Source organism: Hemibagrus wyckioides, linkage group LG20, assembly GCF_019097595.1.
Source record: "Hemibagrus wyckioides isolate EC202008001 linkage group LG20, SWU_Hwy_1.0, whole genome shotgun sequence".
In the NCBI taxonomy this organism is placed as follows: domain Eukaryota; kingdom Metazoa; phylum Chordata; class Actinopteri; order Siluriformes; family Bagridae; genus Hemibagrus; species Hemibagrus wyckioides.
This window is the reverse complement of record NC_080729.1, coordinates 15,869,230-15,891,529: the sequence shown is the minus strand read 5'-3', so window position 1 is coordinate 15,891,529 and position 22,300 is coordinate 15,869,230. Positions and strand designations below refer to the sequence as shown.

Sequence of the window (22,300 nt, the reverse complement as noted above, 5' to 3'; positions counted from 1 at the left end):
GTATCTTCTTGAGCTCTCAGAAAACTCCCCACCCACCTACATGCAATTCGCACTAAAAATACTAATTTACTAGTATAGTCTTATAAAATGTACAGTTAAAGGAGTAATTCTAAAAAAAAAAAGAAAAACTAATCCCTTAAGAACATCACATGCAAATGCATCACATGTAAAACAAATTGCACATGCTAATTTTCATTACTAGCAATCACAAGTGTAGGTCTTGAAGAGACTCCAAATACACAAAAGTGCATCATGTGTACATGTCCAGCTGACAAATTAAAGGAAAAAATAATCCGATTTCATGTGTATCGGGTCACCGCCTTCAGTGGCATAAATCTACAAGTCTTTGGAAATGTTCTGGAGTAATGAACATCGTTTTTTCAAAAAACCGGATGATGGTGGTAATGGAGAGAGTCTTTGGACATTGCTCCAAAATCCCATAGGTGTTTAACCTAGTTAAGTTATGGTGACTGTGAAGCTTAGATCATATGATTTACTGCATGTCGATCCTCATCAAACCATTCGGCGAGACCAGCCGACGCTCTGCCGATGGGGGCGGGGTTATCCTGGATGAAACCACTCCCATGGCAGCAAAATCCTTTCATTTTTATCTGCGTATGTAAATGCAAACCTTTCCACAAGCTCCCTCTGAAGTCAAAATTCGTACTGAATAGTAATATGAAACCAACTTTGCCACAGTAATAATAAGCCACAATTTTAATAAACTTGTCCTTTTTTGTCCTTAAAACAAAACCTCAGCACTTCCCCAAAATTAATACCTGGCCTTTGGTCATATTCATTTGTTTACACAATCGCCGTTCCCAAGGTGACCTCCAGCCTTGAAAATCCACAAAGTAGGCGCTAAATTCATCTATTTGCTTCGACACCACTCTGTATTTTTCACATTCCACATTGCATAATCCTCATGTTTAATATGCTAAACACGTTTGTTATTTTGCTCATTTGAAAGCCAATCCTTTGTAGACTAGGCAGCTAAATTAGCGCGTACATTATTTGACAGACGTTATCACGGTTACACACAAATTCCATACTGTACAAGCCGTTAAATTAGTCCACATTAGATAGATCAGTGGTTCTGTTAAAGAGAGTATGCAATGCGCAATGTTACGGCAATGAAATATTCAAAGATCAAAGCTTTCAGGTAAGCCTTAGTGTTGCATATAAATCTGTTCATGCCCGACATATTATATTACCATCAATTCAAAATCTATTCACAGACCTCACACATATCTTAATCTCATCTATATTTGAGGGATAGGAATAATAAAAACAAACAATACAGACGCAAAAAAAATATGGGGGTGTTATTTTTTAATCTTGTTTCTGAACTAAATCTGTTTGCTGCCAAGAGATTTAACCAGTGATGAAGGATAATCATAAATTAACAACAGCACAATCACAGCTGGAGGATATCAGTGCAACAGTGTCATTCTTGACTCTAATAATAATAATAATAATTATAATAATAATAATATGAAGGGCTGGTGTTAGAGTTGGAGTTAGGGTTAGGTGTTAGGGTTGGGGTTAGGGCTGGGTGTTAGGGCTGGGTGTTAGGGGTGGGGTTAGGGCTGGGGGTTAGGGCTGGGGTTAGGGCTGGGGTTTAGGGCTGGGGTTTAGGGCTGGGTGTTAGGGTTAGGATTAGGTTTGGGTGTTAGGGTTAGCTGTTAGGGTTGGGGTTAGGGTTGGGGTTAAGATTAGGTTTGGGTGTTAGGGTTGGGGTGATGGTTTGGGTTATGGTTAGGGTAAAATACTCTTAGGGTTGGGGTTAGGGCTGGGTGTTAGGTTTGGGGTTACTGTTAGGATTAGGGTTGGGGTGATGGCTGGGATTAGGATTAGGGTTGGGTGTTGATGTTAGGGTTGGAGTTAGGATTAGGTTTGACTGTTAGGGTTGGGGTGATGGTTGGGATTAGGGTTGGATGTTGGTGTTAGGGTTGGGGTGATGTTGGGTTTGGGTGTTAGGATTAGGTTTAGGTGTTAGGGTTGTGGATAGGATTAGGGTTGGGGTTAGGGCTGGGTGTTAGGGTTGGTAAGGGTTGGGGTTACTTTTAGGGTTAGGTTTGGGTGTTAGTGTTGGGGTTAGCGTTTAGGGTTGGGTGTTAGGATTGGGATGAGGGTTGGGGTTAGGATTAGGGTTAAGGTTAGCATTTGTACATTTTCCATACAAAACTCTCATGTTTTTAGTATCTGTCATAAGTGAAATAAAATCATCACACTTATTATAGTGTCTCGTTTTTATGTGTTAGCGTTTCTATAGTTACAGCATATGGCAGATGAGCCACATGTTGACATGTTCTGTGAGGAGATACTTATTTTGCATTTTTTGGAAGGAGTCTGCAGCTTTATACCAGTCAGAGGCAAAGCAGTTTCTTTACGTTTTCGGATGTTAAAAAGTCTTTAGCATGGAGGGCTTTGTGGTTTTTGTGGTAACAAGATAAGCAGCATTTTCTTATTAACTTCAAGGAAGAGAGAAATGAACAGAAGCCGGAGAAAGATTATACGGTTTATGTTAAATAATAACTGGAAATAACTGTTTTAAGATTTTAAATGCAAATGGAAATAATAAAAATTATGATATTGGAAAATTGCTGTAGTTTTAGAAAAGTAAAACAATTTCAGATGTGGCTTGTAAATGTCATGCAGACAAACGAGGTAATAACAGCCTTCTGAATCAGACGTTGATGTATTTTCCTATAACCGCATGCCCATTCTCATTTATTCGTACATAATTAATAAGGTAATTAATTTCCATGTACACAATTCTAACTTTCCTGCAAGTTGGCCTGGTTAAAAGTGAAAACTATATTCGATGGATCTCTGTTACAGCTGAAATCATCAGTCTGGGTTTCACTTCAACTAAATTTTGATGTAGGTTTTTCACCTCATGTAGGAAAGCATTCTGTTATTCAGACCGGGAGTTGAAAAACTTTCCAGAGAGAAAGACAAGACTGTCGTCTCCTCATGAGCAGCGTCGGCGTCTCAAAATAGGAAGCAGAGTCAGTGTTTGTATTGCCTGAATTATTTCTGTAAATAAGTGAGCAGGGAAAAAAAAGGTTGCTTTTGAAACCTTGAAAAATGCCTGTGAACAGATGTCCTACTACAGTTTGTTCTATTAATTCTCTTCTCTGTGGTTCAGTTACCCGATGCTGTAGTGCGTATCCATGACAGTTTGGGGCTTATTACGGTGAAATATCCTAAGCGCTGTATGAGAGGGGGTCACTTTACAGCACCAAAGCTCAATCAAACACTATATGTATGTTCCAGGATGCAGATGAGCCAATTACACTTCAGCTCTGATGTTAGATCTCAGGCAAGAACAGGAACAGGGCTCACTCCAGGCTTTTTTTGCTCTGTAAATCCCCAGAGATCATATAAAATACAATTACTATAAGTGTGCAGCGACAGGGCAAAAGGGCACAGACTTTCGAGCCTCCCCTCTGGTCTGTCTGTGCAGTTTCTGTCTACATACTAATGATCGACATTATAGAACCGGCTCAACCTTAAGACATCCGCTGATCCGAGTCCACCGTTCCAGCTTATAGATAGATATCGCTGTCTGTGCTGTGAGGAAATCCAGAGACATGCAGTTATAGTGTTGCCAGATTGGGCTCCTTGGCCTCTTTTTGGTCACGTCTCACCGGGAAAAAGTGCATTGGGCGGGTTGATAAAATTTGGGCTGGTTTTTGATGCAACTGGCGGATTTTTATTTTTGACTATAAACGTGATATTTTCTTAATTTTCTATTCAAAAGAACTTTACAATAAAGTAATGTGGACGCTTTAATTATATGGTTCAGTTTAGCCAGTAAGGTTCTGTCCAATCAGACTTCAGTCTTTAGCGGGTTGTTGTAATCGTTCTACTCGTTAAGCCGATATCAGAAAGCTATTAACTGTTATAACTGTTTGTTATTGTATTAGTTATAACAGTGTGCATTTTGGGCTGGTATTTTATTTTAATGGCCGGGTTTTAAGCTGTAGCCGGGCTGGAAATCTTCAGTCCAATCTGGCAACCCTACATACAGTGGACAACATCCAGCTGCAGCTGGGACAACGCTCGGGCGTATAAAGACGTCTAGTTTAAAAACTCAAGGCTAGATTATACACATTATGCTAATCCATTCACACTGGTATTGCGAAGCTTGTGCCAGAGCATAAATAATTAGTGTAAGTGGCGTAACATTTTGTCAAATGAAAAGCTGCTGTTGCTTTATGACAGTACACATTAATTATGGCGCAGGACACAAAGACTATTATGTTCAGTGAACTTGTGCCACGTTGATCTGTTTTATTTTATTTTTTTTGAAACTGTGACAGTTCATTAGGAGTTTTTCAGCGACGGGCTTTTCATCATTTGCATCATTTTACTGTGTTGGGTTATGTGCTTTGATGTCTGGTTTGATGTATTACTAATTAATAGCAAAATAACGAGTAAGTCAGCCACCCATGCTTTTACGTCAGCTGGTCCTGAAAAATGAGTCTAAGTTTAACTTTTCAGTAACAGACTATTAGCCGTGGTAGTCAGCTATAACTGATAAACAGGGATGTAGTGAGGAAAGATGGACACCCAAATTCATTAACCAATCCTTTCTGTAAATCAGGGTCAATGCAGCCGGGGCGTTTTCTTAATTCTGTTCGTTTTGATGCATCGGATATTTTAGGTGGCATTAAAAATACCGGCTATTTAACTGGTAGCTCTTCGTCTACCATTTTTCTTGGATTAAATGGGCTGGGAGTCATTTAGTTTCAGTGAGAGTTGGAGATTTAAAGCAATAGGAGGCAATGTCTGGGCTGGTTGCATCAGGTGAAGGAAAAAAGTGAAGCAGTGAGTTTCATTTTATGCAAATGTGAAGCGATGGGGTGAGTGTCAAGAGTTTTTCATAAACAATACCACAACTTGAACTGGGGAAAGAAAACAACAAAATAAAAAGCCTAATCTAATGAAGTCATTTGGCTTGCTGGCTTAAAACACAACAACACTGACTTCATCAACACACTCTTGGACAAAGCACAATTTTGAGATATATGTTATATACAAGTTGTTTGCTTGCACGAGTCAATACAGAGAAGCCTCTAAACATATCAATCATGAAAACTGATATTGACTTACCTCTGCGCATTGTTTACTTTCTGTTTTTTTTCCCTCTCTCTCTCCCTGATTTCATCTATCACAGGCTCAATACACCGACCTGGCATAACATCATGACCACCCGCCTAATATTGTGTTGGTCCCCCTTTTGCTTCCAAAACAGCGCTAACCCATCGAGACATGGACTCCACTAGATCCCTGAAGGTGTGCTGTGGTATCTGGTACCAAGATGTTATCAGCAGATCCTTTAGGTCCTGTAAGTTGCGAGGTGGGGCCTCCATGGATCGGACTTGTTTGTCCAGCAAATTCCACAGACGCTCGATTGGATTGAGATCTGGGGAAGTCAACACCTCAGACTCGTTGTTGTGATCATCAAATCATTCCTGAACCATTTTTGCCTTGTGGCATGGTGCATTATCCACTATCCACAGCCATCAGGGAATACCGTTTCCATGAAAGGGTGTAGATGATTGGCAACAATGTTTAGGTAAGTGGTACGTGTCAAAGTAACATCCACATGGATGGCAGGACACAATGTTTCCCAGCAGAACATTGCCCAAAGCATGACAATGCAATAATTGTCATAATAACTGGTCATAATGTTATGCCTGATCGGTGTGTATTATAATTAGCATCCTTTTGCCCTTGTTTTATTGTGTTCCTGTGTTTTGTGTTTCACATGTTACTGTACAGTATATGTCTTTTGTAAATGAGTCCACTGGGAATAGGGTTTCGGGGTAGGATCGGACCTAATACGCCTAACTAATGTTTGCCTTCTGTTATACTGCTGTTGTATTTGTTAGCATGAGTCTAAATAAAAAAAGGCTCATCTAAAAAGGTGAAAAAATAAAACAGTGATTATTATATTTTCTCATTTTGTTTATTTCCATATTTAATTATTCCTTTTTATTTTTCATTTCAGCATGTTTGATGCTCACGTATATATTTATCTCTTTTTGTTAAGTCTTTAACTCACTCCAATCCATTCACCAGACCCTACAGTTTTGGCATCAAAATTTCTTCCAGATGATCCCAAGCCATCCTTAAAGGCTCTTCTGGAAAAGCTTTACCAGGTAAATCCGGTCAGTGTCCTTTGTAACAGTCCAACTCAGCTGACTGCTCTGCCCTTCACTTTAACCGTGTCCAGAAAATATGGCCTGGAGTCTGTTGATACAATTTAAAAATCAATGATTGACCTTTGGCTGGAGGTTCAAGGTATCAGTTATTCTCAACGTTGCAGAGGTTGACGATTTTGCTTTAAAAAAAAAGGTATACTGACATTTTTCCTTGGATAGCGATGATATATTAGTTTTAGTTCTTTATTTTTATTTTTTGCCAAACATTATTCACCTCTTATTAAGTATTGCAAATCTGAATATTTCTTTATGCCACATTGAGAAACTATTACATCATTGTTATTATGATTATTATCACCATTATGGAATGCTATGAGCGAACACGTACAGCTCAGCTTGCCATTCACATAGCACTAACTAACCAAGAGGAAGCTTCTCTCCTCGGCACTTCCCCTGAAACAGGTTCGAATTTAAAAAAAGCATCTTTGTGAATTATATTCCACAACGTCTCAAATGTGAACATGAAAAGAATGTCCAATCAAATGGATTAGAGCCGATGCACTGAACTAGAAACACAAAAGAAATCCATCTTGACCAGTTTTCTATCACGACTGAAGGAGGCCAGCGTCCAACAATTCGGTAAATAATTACAGCTGCCTCATGAAAAGAACTGGCATGCCTGCTGTAGGCTGGAGGAGATACGAGGACACAGTAACTAGCATGCTGTTGCTGAGAGAGAGAAAGAGAGGGGGGGCAGAGAGAGAGAGAAAGGGATTGAGAGAGAGAAGAGAGGGGGACAGAGAGAGAGGTAGTGAGAGAGAGAAAGAAAGAAAAAAAAGAAAGAGGGGGAGAGATGAGGGAAGAAGGAGAGAAGGACAGAGAAAGAGGAGGGAGAGAGTGAGAGGGCCAGGCAAGGGGGGGGATGAGAGAGAGAGAGAGAGAGAGAGAGAGAAAGAAAGAGAAGGACAGAGAGAAAGACGGAGAGAGAGAGAGAGAAGAACAGAAAGAGAGAGAGGGAGGGAGAGAATAAGAGATGGAGGGAGAGAGAGAAGGAAAGAGAGGGGGGAGAAAGAAAGAAAGAAAGAAAGAAAGAAAGAAAGAGGAACAGTGAGAGGAGAGAGAGAGAGAGAGAGAGAGAGAGAGAGAGAGAGGGAGGGAGAGAGAGAATAAGAGATGGAGGGAGAGAGAGAAGGAAAGAGAGAGGGGAGGGAGAAAGAAAGAAAGAAAGAAAGAAAGAAAGAAAGAAAGAAAGAAAGAAAGAAAGAAAGAAAGAAAGAGAAACAGTGAGACAGTGAGGAGAGAGAGAGAGAGAGAGAGAGAGAAGAACAGAAAGAGAGAGAGAGGGAGGGAGAGAATAAGAGATGGAGGGAGAGAGAGAAGGAAAGAGAGAGGGGGAGGGAGAAAGAAAGAAAGAAAGACAGTGAGAGGGGAGAGGAAGAGAGAAGGAGAAAGAGAGAAGGAGAGAGAGAGAGAGGATGCTAGACCAGAGATATAGTGAGAGACAATAAAAGGAGGTAAGCTGGGAGGACGGTATCTCTCTCTGCCAGGTGAACGAATGAAGAGTGGAACGTCAGGAGTGTCCTTGGGTTGTGAAAAGATAAAGCGGCGACCGAGCTCTTTCTCTCCCGAACTCTCTCCGGCTCTAAACGAGCCTCTCAAAGTCGAGGAGCAGATGATGGCAAGAAATGACCAATAAATCCAGAAGGTGTGAGGGGAAATGAAAAGACGGAGGGATGGCGAGGCAGACGGAGGGTGAGGAAGGGGAGATAAGAAGCTTAGACTGATAGAGTGGAAAAGCGAGTTAGAGTGGAAAATGCATGAGGAAGATGAGAAAAATGGTGGAAACTTCAAAAAATTCCCGACTCAATCTTGCTACTAAGCGCGTGTGTGTGTGTGTGTGTGTGTGTGTGTGTGTAGAGAGAGACAGTATGTCTACTGTATATATTATAATAATATACAGTATCCCTCCCTCTCTCTCTCTCTGTCTCTCTCTCTCTCTCTGTATGTGTCTAAGTGTGTTTGTGGCAACATGGTCAGTATAACTGGGTGGAAAATGATTACACCCAGCCTCTGAAGGAGCCAATCAGAGGTGACACCGCCTGCCTCCATGCTGAACTGAAAACAGGAGAGAAAAAAGGGGCATGGAGAGAATGGAGGATGGCAAGGTTACACAATCTCATAGTGATGTGGGGAAAAAATAACAGAATTAAAAGCAAGATTTTGGCAGGTTCCTAGTTTATAAAGGATGAAATTCATGACAGAGACAGAGAGAGAGAGAGAGAGAGAGAGAGATTTCATCTTCTCTTAAAGCTGCAGGAATCTGGCTCTCACCACAGGAGGTCTGCAGGGTTTGAAAGCACTTAGAGAGAAAGAGGATGGTTCAGAGAGAAAGAAGGACAACCCCAACATGTCTCAGCAGAATGCAACCCCACAGCCTCAACAGCAGTACACCAGCATAAACCCCACGCTTCAGGATGTTAGAGACACAGATGCTGATGTGAGGTTACCTGAGGGTCAGTTGAGGGTCACCTGCTGCAGATAGACAATAAGCGTAAAGAACTTCACGGATACAGAAACGTGTTCGGATGTAATCGTCACGCCGTTGGTGAGCTTCGCTTCCGTTCTCGTCTTCATTCATCACTGTTCACATCACACTGTGTGTTAGTGGAGAGCACAGTGAATACGATTATACACACAACAGGCTGCAGATGAGATCCGAGATAGGAGACGAAGCCGACCTCGTGATAGATTACTGAAATCTGTTCTGCAGATTTAATGTTGGGCATTAGAGGAAAAAATTGCTTTAGATTTTGTACCGCTGAACAGTTTTCTTTTATTACGTGGTTCGCACACCACCACCTCCAGTTATCACACAAATCTATAAGTAAACAAGTGAATAAAAAAAGGCTGTTGTCTATCATTGTTCTAGACATCTGAGGAAGTTACTGTAGCCCTGAATTCTGCAAAAACAACAACAACAACTGACAAACAAGAAGTTAGAAGAAGGCATAAAACTTGCATGAATTCCAGTCTAACTGTACTTATCAAGGTTACTGCGGCAGATATATTTTTGTATATATAAATTTTTTATAACAGATTGTTACTATTATTATTAATAATAATAATAATAATATTTGTTTCTGTATATTTCTGTATTTTTTATAACAGATTGATTTTATATTATTATTATTACTACTACTATTATTATTTTCTTTATATATTTTGTATATTTTTATAACAGATTAAAAATGATGTTTACTCTTATTATTGTATATTTATATATTTTGTATACTCTGTGTATTTTTTTTTATATAACTTTTATGTGAAGTCTTTTTAAGTCTCTCGCTTAAGTCACCTTGCCTTGATATTATCTTCCTCTTTAGCTACTATCCCTTTGCCAGTGTAACTATGCAAATTTTCCCTGCTGTGGGACAAATTAAGGATTATCTTATCTTATCTTATCTTATCTTATCTTATCTTAAATTCACTCACCAGCCACTTTATTAGAAACACCCCGCTCAATCATGCAATTATCCAATCAGCTAGCCATCTATCTATGGAAAAAACTCTTAAACCTCATACGATTGGTCAGGATGATCACATCCTGAGTCACTTTCACATCACTTTCAATTAACGAACGCTGAAACATCACCCTTCCTTCCTTAGCTGAATACTCTGAATAGCTCTCACCACAGACTTGTGTTTAAACTCAAGTTATGGCTTCTGTGTTCAGGGCATGTGTGTGGAAATGTTTTGTACCTCTCCTTAACGCAATCTAATCAAGCAGAAATCACAGAGCCTTTCCTTTGGAGAACGTTCGTGAATAATTTACTGCAGTGAGACGTTAAATAAAGCAGGACCTTCGGTAAATAAAGCGTTCTCCTCGCCCTTTCGGAAAACAGAAGTCTTAAATCTGAGGCGGCGAACGAATTATTAAAGAGACTGTAACGCTGTTGATGTTCTCACACACACACACACACACATTTCCATTCTAAAAGACTGAAAAACAACATCAATCAGAATATGTCAATGCCTGTGATAAAACACAAAAAGAAAACAGGATGGAGTCTTAAATGACAGCGCGCACGACACAAGGGTGGGCGGACCAGGCTGGGCATGAGCTCAGATGTTTTATTCATTTATAGTTGAATCATGGGCTTAACTCTGAATTAAACCCCTTCTTCTTTGCCAAGTTTATGGAAAACTGACCTCATTTTTGCTTCAAAAAGCCAACTATATACAGTACACACACACACACTGATTTTTTGTTTGTTTATTTTGGCTTCGCTTTACACACTTTTACATATAAAAGCTAGTAAAATAGTCATTGGGCCATATCCTGAAGGCTGGATTACATATTTTTTCTACTAGATATACATGTTTTCAAGATGGCAGCCATGTCTACGGTCTTGTAACGCCGCTTCACTTCTACACGTGTGCATGGAGTACGCAGGCGAGAACGTCACCAATGCCACTCACGTTACCGCCGCTTCAACGTGTACAAACAAAGCCATGCGTTAGTTCTAAACCAGGTTTAAGGATCAAGAATAAAATCTAAAACAGACACATTTTACTATTATTGCTATTATTATGCAAGCTAGTTTGCAGGTTATCAGGATCACTACCAACTAAAAAAAGATGAGCGCTACTTGCCAGCTGATTTCCAGTCAGGAGGAAAAAAAAATGAACAATCTGACTAACAACCCTGACTCTTTTCTTATTTCTTTATATTTTTCCTTTTCAGAATGCTTTCGTACTCCAGCTCGAGAAATCGAAGCTGAACCTTCGCTTCTCGCGGAGTATTTTTAGACGAGCGTTTGCAGTTTAATGCATTCATGACAACTGGAAACTCTGCACTTTCTGACTCGGAACTTCCTACTTCCCACATCAGCGCATTCACTGTCTCGTTTTCTTTCAAGATCGAAAAAACAACAACAACAAAAAAAAAAAAAACATACTGACAGTAAACAAGCAAAAAAAAAAAAAAAAATCCAGCTCAGAGCTTCTGAGTTCCTGAGTAGAAAGTTTCTGAGTTCCTGAGTAGAAACGTTGACGTTAAGCGCTGTTTAAATTGAATTTATTCCACTAAGAAATAGAAAAATTCACAGACAAAAAAAGTGGCTCTACGTTCATCTGCCATCTTGATTTTTTGATTAACAACTATTATATTCCATCCATCCATTGTTTATACCCGCTTTATTCCTAATTAGGGTCATGGGGATCTGCTGGAGCTTATCCCAGCACACATGGGGCGAAAGGTAGGGGTACACTCTGGACAGGCACACATATAGACAGACAACCATACACACTCCTATGGGCAATCACCAATCAACCTAATGTACATGTTTTTGGGCTTTGGGAGGAAACCAGAGTACCCGGAGTAAACCCACGCAGGCACGGGGAGAACATGCAAACTCCACATGGAAAGGCTCCTGTCTGTTCGAACCTGGGATCTTCTTGGTGTGAGGCAACAGTGCTAACCACTAAGCCACCATGCTGCCCCACTATTATATTCCCTGGAACGATTTTGACACTTATTTAATAATAAATTCTGATTTAGTATTAAATCTAAATTACATTGATATTTTTCCAGATGAGAAGAACAATATGTCCACCGTCAGCAGTAATGTACAGTAGCAGTCTCTCGGTGTACAGTGTGTGTATCCTCAACGGTTATTATAGAGGTGACATTTATTTGTCCTTTGAGAGCAGAAGCTTCTCTAATCCCTTCTGTCTTTTCTTTCACTGTTTATCACACCCATGATCCTGGAATTTGTGAGTATGTGTGTGTGTGTGTGTTACAAAGTTCGTCTCTGGATTGTTCTCCGTCTTTCGCCATTTGTTTTTGTTCTCCTGGCTCTCTCCAAATCCCTCTGTCTCATCTCCCTCCTCTCGGCGCACCCCTCTCTTCCTCTGTCATCAATTTCACAGGGTCAGAAATCCAGCTTTGATTCCCTGTCTCATACATACCAGCAGTCTTCTATGAATAATTCAGCACTTTTTCCGCACTAAAACTATGATCATGACATTTCATGCTTGACGCAGTTTGTGCTGTTTTAAAAGTGGAGCTGTCTTTTCTCACTTCTTGCTCGCCACTCATCTTCCTCTCTCCTCTCTCTCTCTTCGCTCTGACTCACAGAGGCTCAGGCACGGCACGGAGACGGCGTTGACGTGAACAGCGATAAGAACGTGTGGTTTTAAAAAAAGAGAGAGAGAGAGAGCTGTGAAGGAATGTCCTGATCTCGTAGTTCTGTTTAAGATATTACACCGATATCAGAAATCTTTCAGTAAGAGCTTTTATCTTCTCAGGGATGGACATGATGTGGGAATCGCTCCTAATATCAAACCTGTATTAATATTCAACCTAATATTGAGCTGACACTGACTCTGTTTTACCCTTAAATGTCAGTTAAAGCAGATGGTTTTATTAAAACCAAACACAATATTCCCAATGTCTCTAGAAATATCAAAAGCCATGTAGTGGCCATTTCTACTCACTAACACGAGCACATTCAACTGAGTTGTTTATGTTGCCATGGCGACACCACTGTCAATCAGAATGTGATGTAGTTCTGTACAAGCAGAAATTTTTAATTATAATTAGCTTTTAATTATAAATAAGTCTAGAAATTAGACTGCCGCTACTGATCTTTTTTATTAAAACCATAATTTACGTGCTTGACATATCCCTGGTATTTTTTTTCACACTCATTACATATTCTATCTATCTATCTATCTATCTATCTATCTATCTATCTATCTATCTATCTATCTATCTATCTATCTATCTATCTATCTATCTATCTATTTATCTGTCTGTCTGTCTATCTATCTATCTATCTATCTATCTATCTATCTATCTATCTATCTATCTATCTGTCTGTCTGTCTGTCTGTCTATCTATCTCTCTATCTATCTATATTAAACTAAGCCACAGTATAAGGCAGACCTCTTGCTCTGTCTATTTAAACTGAAAAGATGCAATTCAACTATTTTGCAATTCCACTCTAACGGTCTTAATATTAAACAAATATAATCATGATTATCTTTTTTAGCCATTATTTTATCACACGCATCCATGGCCTAGATAAATCTAATTGAAAAGGATTTAGGAAAAAAAAACCCCAAAAAACGACTTTAGCATTTTTTTATTTATTTTTTTTTACATAATGCATTAGCATATTTCGATTGGAATTTCTCCACACTTAGTCATAACTAATTCCCAACGTCTCTCCCCTATCTAACAGCACCGGAGCCGATCTGGAAGGGTGACTGGGTTCAAACACACTTTGTGTGAGAGTGAGAGAGTGTTTTTTTTTTTTTGGCACAATTGCCTGGCTATTGAAGTATGTGTGAATGTAAGAGGCTGCTGGTTCTTATTCGAGGTGTGGAGGACAAGTATTTGTGTGTGTGTATATAGGTTCAAGGTCTTGTGTGTGTGTGTGTGTGTGTGTATCTGTGTGTGTGAGACAGAGACTCTGACACAATGATGTAGAACTAATACTTGAGGATCCACCCCCTCAAAACAAAATACACCAGGTTCAGCAATCTCTCTCTCTCTCTCGTTCTCTCTCTCTCTCTCTTTCAAATTCTATTTTTCGTGGCTCACTGAGTCAGAGGTGATGTCCTTACATCACTATAAAGACACTAAAAGCTCCTCCGTGATAGAGGATGGAGTGACGGGAATCTGAGGCGCACGCTCCGTCGCTGCTGAACGATGTAGCAGAACAAACGTCTGCGTATTACACCAGCTTGGCCTTCATGATTAACTTCTTGCTTCACACACACACACACACAGAGTCAAAATGCCTTGTGTACAGAATATATTTAGTGTAACAACACAAAAACAAAACCAGACAGGAGAACTGACTACCACACAGAGGGATAGGAGAAAGGCACTGGGGGAAATAATGACAGCAATGTCACTTCTTACAGGAAAAGAGAGTGAAGGAGTAAGTGACAGTGGACAGAATAAAGAGGACAGTGGACAGAAACAGTACGGCTCTGTCACTACTCATGCTTCAGTGGTGTTTCGCGAGTCCTAGTCATGCCTTAGTCTCATATACTTTTCCCATGTACACGTACACACACACACACACACACACACACACACTCAAAACTTGTGTCTTTCATTATTTATGAACGTAAGTTATATAAGAAATAAAATAATAGCCCATATTACTTGGATGCACTGTATAAAAAAAACGACCCTGAAAAATTCCCACACAATAATAATTGCATATTAATTCATATTTACAGCATTCACCCTGTAAAACATGTTTACAGTAAAGGCACACTGTATTTGTGTTCAACAGAGTGCAAGCTGTACATTTACAGGACTAAACTGTATTCAAATAAGCATATATTAGCATGAAAAATCACTGCTGTAAAATATTATGCAAATATAAACCTTAAATACCTTTCCTTAAAAAAAATAATCTAACAACTGCTTATTAATCCATCCATTTCACTGTTTCTCTAGTAGCTAGTGAACTACCTTTGCTAGCTAGGTATTACTCTGATTAGATCATTAGCATGCAACATTAATGTTACCTCAGCTGTTGTTTTGGATTAGTTTTAGTGTAAGATGCCAGTCATTAGTAATAAAACCATCTGTTGCTAATGGTTTTTGTTATAATTTATAATCTAGATTTAAATAGCTGTCAACTGTATGGATTATCTCTTTAAACATAGCAGCTGTAGCTAATCAAAAGCTAACGGGTGTCCCGATTAGCTTTACTGCAAGTTTAAACCCATTTCATTTGCCCTGGTTTGTTGATATTAGTGACGTTGTGATGTTTGATGAAACAGGAAGGTCAATTTACAGTAATGTTAATTAAATATTAATCATAGTAGCTATAGACCTGCCAGTACTGTGAATATTTCCAAATAATATCATGTATCAAATGTATTTTCTATAACTGACCAAATTTTGCAGAGGATTTTTTAAACCCCTGGTGCACTTACTACCTGCTTAATCAGATTATTGTTCATGTATCTCCTTAAATAGTGTGAGTTACACATCCTATGCCCTTTATTTCCGACGAAAGCATTGGTGTTGAACCAAGCAGTGCCACTGATGCGTTTATATTCCACATTTAAATATCTAGGATCTTGTATGCTACATCACCAGGCACTTGTAGTATAATAATAGCTGATCTCTTCTGCATCCACGAGCTGACAGACAATCATGATTGGTAAGCATCGCTCCGATTGACGAGGGATAGAGTATCAGCATCGCTTCTGCTCAGAGAGCATCCTGGAGCCTGAAGCTTAAATCTCTTGCTAATCAAAAGGAGACAGAAACACAGAGTATGTGCAGTATATGCACAGTGTTTACAGTTACGTGTGTTGAAAAGAAAGACCTAAGTTCTGGTGCATGGCATAATTGAGGAATATTGCAAGAATAAATGGAACACAACCTACTAAGCCTACTCCTGTTAAACCCAGCACTTCTCCCCTGCCCTCTCTGATTGCTGCCATTCAGTTTAGAAGCCAGGGCTCGAGCGCTGGGGCTCAGGCTGGCTGTGCTATTTTTGAGAGGGCATTAAAAATTGAATCAATAGAATAAATCTTGCAAGCATAAAGCGCCGAATCCAACGCTCATTATGTCCACGGGGGGTGTGATTTCCCTCGAGCGCCTTCCACCGGACACCTGCCCCTTTGATAGGTTAATGATTAATCAAATGCATTATTGATCAAGGCTGCATGAGATCTTGTGAATCATTTTTGACCCAGGTGCGAAGCCTGATTTTTTTTTTTTTCCATATCTAAAAATACTAGCTATCGGGAAAAAGCTAGACCTCAAAAAATAACACTAAATCTATAGTGAAAACAGCGGCACCCAGGATGCACTGTACATCATTAGATCTATTCAATAACTATTTCGATGCCCAGAAACGTCTCCGATTCGAAAACTTTAAATGTGTGAGAAATGTGTTTTGCACCTTGCTTTGAAATGGGAAAAGGGGGGTAATGGAGTAAACTCCATGGAAACGGTAGTCTCTTGCTGCCCTCGCTGTTCCAAAACAAAGAAGAGATAAAGCCTTGACCTTGAAGCATGTCTTTCCCACATGCTCTGCTGGCTTCACACGTTAACGCAAGAATTAGACAATTAGCGCTGATTTTCAGGGCATGTGCTCACACATTCGTGAGATTTGCTTGATATGGTGTGCCCTTGAAAGGCTGGGTGTGAAGATGATTAACAAAATGATGCTAATAAGAGACATGGCACTGTTTTTCTTTTCTGCAAATGGTGCTTTTAAATGCAAGTGGCTTAAGGAGCTTAGTGAAGGAAGACAGCTGCAGTTAGTTATTAGAGAGATGGGTCGAAACATCATAATTAATGTTGATAAGCCTAAAAAAAGACTGAAAAGGCAATTTACTGTAGGTGTACACAGATCCGGGTCTGGTTTGTTAAGCATCAGTCCTTTCTACTGCCTAAGCCTGGGACCATTCCAGAAAGTTCACAAAAAATACTGCTCCTGTAGTTCCCAAGTCAGTATTTTTAGTTGAGTCGCAATTGCCATGTGACACGTCAGTAGAAACTGTTAGAAGTGTTAGCAAGCCATATCTTCGCCGCCATCTTAGAAGCTTAGAGGACAGAGAAAAAAGAGACTGAAATGTCGCTGGGAATAAGTGGTGCTGCTGTAGAAAATGAATGTAAGACTCTAAGGAAACATACTTTTGCTAACTAGATCACTAGCCACTGACCAGCTAAACCCTAACCAGCATCATTTTTCAGACCACAGTCCAACTCTTGTTTTCTATTGGCTCACAAACCCAAGGATCACCGTGTGAGGATTCACAGGTCAGATTTCACCTACAGAAAGTGAAGCAAATGTAACCACTACCAGGAGTTTTATGTCCTGTGTCCTTTCCCCTTCGATGAATTGCCATTTCTTCAGGGGGGAAATTTCTCCATTTTTGGTCTGGCTGCTACAGAACAATGTATCTGGGATCGAGATGGTCACACAATATTACTGTAATACAGCTGCAGGTTTGTGTGTGCCTACATGCACATACACACACACACACACAATTTGAGCATGCATCTCAATATCACACATTACAGTGCCATAATTGCAGACGAGAGGGACCGAGAGTGTGAATCATGTTGGCGCCTGATCTCAGTTCATCACTCCACAAACACAAATCTATTTCAATTTCTGATATTCAAAGATATCCCTTACATTTCATTTAAGAAGAAGACCTTACACTTGAAATAAACTAAATAAATAACTAAAATCATTTTAACTATAATAGCACTATACAGACAATGCTAAAAGTGGTTGTAACCATGACCAGGTCCTTTCCCCTTCAGTAAACTGCTGTTTCTGCAGCAGGAATTTTCTTCATTTGTGGTCTGACTGCTAATTCCCATCTTCTTTCTATTGGTTAACCATTTACAATTTCATTACTCAGTTATTCACCTTAAAGTATATTATTCAGTAGCTACAGTTCATCTATCAAAGGTGTCCAGTTTTATGAGAGTGTGTTATGAGACTCTTGGGCATTGAAAGGGTTAATTGTTTATCTGCTGCAATTCCACTGCCTTAATTTCAATTAGTTTGCTGGCCAAATGTTAAAAACACTCAACTACTGTCCGTGTAATTGATTTCTCTGTTACTAAGCAGCTTTCCGTGTTTCCTTTACTCTCTGATTCTCCCACTCACTTCTAATTCTTTTTTTTTTTTTTTTTCCTAAAGAAGATGATAGGGACTATATGTGACATCGTCGGTAAAAATAATGGAATTACTCATATATATATATATATATATATATATATATATATATATATACTCATATATATATAATGAATAATGATGAATTGAATAATAGCAGCCAAAAGATTTTCTCATACACACTGCCTTCAGGCGAGTCACTCACACCCACAGCCTCCTAAAGTGCACAAGTCGATAACGCGGACTGAATAGAAACCCACGCAGCCAGCATTAATAATGCCAGCAAAGAGAGTTACTGCATGGCACATGTAGGAGGTCTGTCACTGTCTGATTTCATGCAAATCCAGAAAACGAGTTTAAAAGCCCCACTGGAACAGACAATCGGGTGTGTATGCCCAGACTGGGCATACATGATGATGGTGTTCTCATCAGGCATAGGTCCAGAAAGACAAGGTGTGCCTCGCCACATGCTCCACCTGGCATTATGGAACCCAGACACAGGAAATGGACTAGTGCAAGACAGGATGTGGCACATGCTATCTAGAAATCACACACATGCTCTCCCTTCCTAGTTTTACACTCCAACACTCAGGAACAATTAGGATGCAAACCCTGTCCACAGGATACACAGTGTGTCCAGTCTGAGTTAATCAGAACAATAAACAATGTAGTATATTCACTGTAATCTGTTGATTTTGTACAGAACAGTGGCGCCAACAGGACCAGCGTTTTGGACGGCCTCCATAATTGAGTCTGTTATTAAGGCAACAATTAATAAATCCACAGTTGAAACACACAATGCTCTTACAAATTAGACTTTTATTAGAAAAACCCCTTATCTCCTAAAGGACAAACTCATTAGTTATGTGTGTATAAGTCAGGCTTATTCTGTGTCCGCTTTTAAGGTCTTACGTTTTTTTACATTTTACATCCTGCAAGATTAATGTTTCTGAGTTATTTTTAATTCGATGCTCGAATTAAACGGACAATAAACATTTAGTGTGTGAATTAACTCATTTAAATGCAAGCTGCATCTGGATTTCTGTATGGATCCATGATGTCTCTACAGCTCATGGCTTTCTTGTTTGCACTGCGATCGATTAAATATACAGGCCACAATCTGGATCAAATTATAGCCTGCCTTTTATGATAACACACATTATCACAAATTGTACAGTTTTTCCACGTGACTGAGATCAAAACAAATACAAAAATGGTTTCCAATGCCACACCTCCAAAACACGGGCAGAAGACCCCAGTGTTCGTGGAAGGGGCGGAGCTTTCTTGACATACAAGCTCAAGCTTATTGTGAAGAGTGGTCTGTCTTAAAACTTGCACATCTCATCTTTACTTAAGTAGAACTACTAAACTCTAGCTATAAAGAAATTAATAAATAAAAAGGAATGAGTGAATAAATACATAAGCAAGCCAAAACAGTTAAAGCATGAACATGGAGCTCATCATTTTAAACAGTGATCGTAACTAAGCTCACCAATAGCAAAGTCTTGAATCTAAATGGTCATGGGGTTGTTTTATTTTATAACAGCATCTTGAACTTGTGAAAAGTGTGAAAAATGAGAGTTTGGTGAGTGAACGACTCAATAACACAAGTGATAGTGATAGGAACTTGTCTCGTGGACGTTTCACAACATTAAAAGTGATCATAAGCTGATTAAACAAATATGAAATAGCAGCAAAGAAAACACGACATGCTGCATAATCAAATTCAGGGCGGTTGTCATATCTTATTCCTTGTGTCAGCAGATTATGATCTTGATTAATATATAATATGATTCATTTCATAACATCTTGGTTTTAAAACTGAGACATTCTACATAATTTATTCCTCAACACCAGCCAGTCAGTAGAACACAGGTGAAGAGGAAACAGCAACCAGTGGGGAATGTCACAGCATAGATGGTGAAATAATCAGAAATAGTAAACTTGTCCCTTAACAAAACATTAGAATCGATGACAAGGAAGTGGATGCTGATGCTTTCAGGACTTTTTTACTGCCTCACTCTGTTGAGCTGTTTGTGATGTTCCTGTCACCATTTGAAGCTATTCCTGTTCCCTGTTTAAAGGTCCTTATTGCCCAGGGCAACATGGTAAAGGACCTGTCAGACACACTCCTGCTGATAATGGCAGGGTGAGTGAGCTTGAGGGGAGAAAGCACGAATGTGTGTGCAACACACACACACACACAAACATATATGCAGGCAAAAATACAACCATACAGAAGCATCTGTAAGCTTACGTATCTGGGATCGAGATGGTCACATAGTATTGCTGTAATACAGCTGCAGGTTTGTGTGTGTCTGCACGCACACACACACACATGCACACACACAATTTGAGCATGCATCTCAATATCACACATTACAGTGCCATAATTGCAGACGAGAGGGACCCAGAGTGTGAATCATGTTGGCGACTGATCTCAGTTCATCACTCCACAAACACAAATCTATTACAGTTTCTGATATTCGAAGATATCCTTTGCATTTCTTTCACCCTTCAAATAAAATAAATAAATAAATATATATATATAAATATAATAGCATGTTAAAAGCATCCCAAGGAATAGGCAAAATATCATTCGCTAGAACTTTGGACTATTGCTGTGCAGAGGAGCAGAGCGATTACGAAACAATCAGAGTGTTTAAGCCCTTACAGGAAACTCGATCGATTCAGAACAACTCCGTGAACTTTTTGATCTTCAACTGTGGATTTCAATATGACGGGACCGTGTTCGGTTATATGAGGAATACTAAAATAAACGTTTGAGATGTACTATGATGGGGATTGTTTACAAAGTGCCAGCAAAATGAGAGCAGCACATTTATAAAGCTGAAAAATGCCTGAATGATTTATTTAACCCCTTAAAGTCTGCTTTCCTCTACTTGATTGTACTGATTAATTGATGCTGGGTACTGAATAACATATATTTTAAAACTAACAACTGAATAAAATCTGACAGTGACAGGAGAAAAATAATAATTTACCGCAGTATAAAAATTCAGAATATTAATTTTTTTTTTTAAATATTTTTTCTAATAATTTATATTTATCCATAATGAGCAAGGCAAATATGGCAAGGCACATCTCCTTGAGGAGATATTAGGAAGAAAAAAACCTTGAGAAGATCCAGACTCAAAACTGAACCTCATCTCATCTGGGGGACACCGGATGATCCCCATGATGAAATAAAGATCTGATTATAATCGGACAACCTGGTGTGTTTAGTATAGTTTCTTTGTAGTATAGAAACAGCTTAAACAAACGGAGCTCTCAGGTCATTCCATCGATCCACAATATTACCTGTTCATCTGTGTCTGACCTTCTCATCCAGCTGTTACACAACTGGTCAAATGATCAAGTGATCAATAACCTGCGTTTAAACTCCTGGGCAGACACACAACTCTAAACACACTAGCTGTATTTCCCGATTGTACACAAGAACCTCGAGTGAATTTATCCCGAATGTAACTTTTTATCATCGTTATCTGTGTGTTTAGGAGAGAAAAGGGAGAGAGGGAGAAAATAAAAATAACTTTACTTACCAACAGCTGGAGCGTGCTTCCTGCTCCCACCGCATCTGTCTGTCGGTGTGAGTTTGTGGATGTAAAGGTATTTAGGTATCAGTGTGTGTGTGTGTGTGTGTGTGTGTGTGTGTGTGCTGTCGCGCGCTCTCGGTCACCTCTTTCCCTCTTTCCATAAGTCAAGCGAAGGCGTCCGCGTTTCTCCTCTGCTCCAGGTGTGTGTAGGTGCGTGTGTGTTTTTCCCACATGCCAATCACACTCTCTTCACCTCCTCTCCTCCTACAGCCTGGAGTGTGTGTGTGTGTGTGTGTGTGAGAGAGAGATGTATAACGGGATATAGCAACTAGTCTCCGTTAAATAGCAAGGGCATTAAAGATGGGAGTGGGAAATGTGTCTGTTCCTCTCTTTTCTCAGCCTCCCACAAAATGAGTCTCTCTCTCTCTCTCTCTCTCTCTCTCTCTCTCTCTCTCTCTCTCTGTGTTTTCACCGCTCGCTCTACCGACTCGTATGAAAGGGAGCGTCTCACAAGTGCAGCCGCGATTCGAAAGCGTAAACTGGTTTAGGGCTTGTGGATAAAGAGAGAGAGAGAGAGAGAGAGAGAGAGAGAGGCCATTAATATGATGCTACACCTTCCCACATATACAGTGGAGCCATTTTTCTCAGACTATTTTAACACGTTTGCGTGTAAACAGATAACACCACAGTAAAAGATTGTTCGGTTGAAAATAGACCAGCTATTAACCCAGCTAAGGGCTGATATAACACCTTCTCCTTGTTGGGTTATTTTTAAATCACTGAACTGGGTATGTTTCTTCACCTATCCTATTGGACCAGCTGTTGAGTTACCTTTTATTATGTTTAAGATATTTTGTTCATTTCTAACATTATGACCACC

The 22,300-nt window shown here is 39.5% G+C and overlaps 1 protein-coding gene across 1 annotated transcript in view; it reads right to left on the bottom strand.

The window, feature by feature from the left end:
- LOC131371207 (leucine-rich repeat and immunoglobulin-like domain-containing nogo receptor-interacting protein 3) overlaps nt 1-21,875 on the bottom strand; it is a 46,255-nt gene extending 24,380 nt beyond the window's left edge. The window contains exon 1 of the mRNA XM_058419055.1: nt 21,427-21,875. The gene's annotated coding sequence lies outside the window, so the exon portion shown is untranslated. The remainder of the gene's footprint in view (nt 1-21,426) is intronic.
- Between the last annotated feature and the right edge of the window lie 425 nt (nt 21,876-22,300).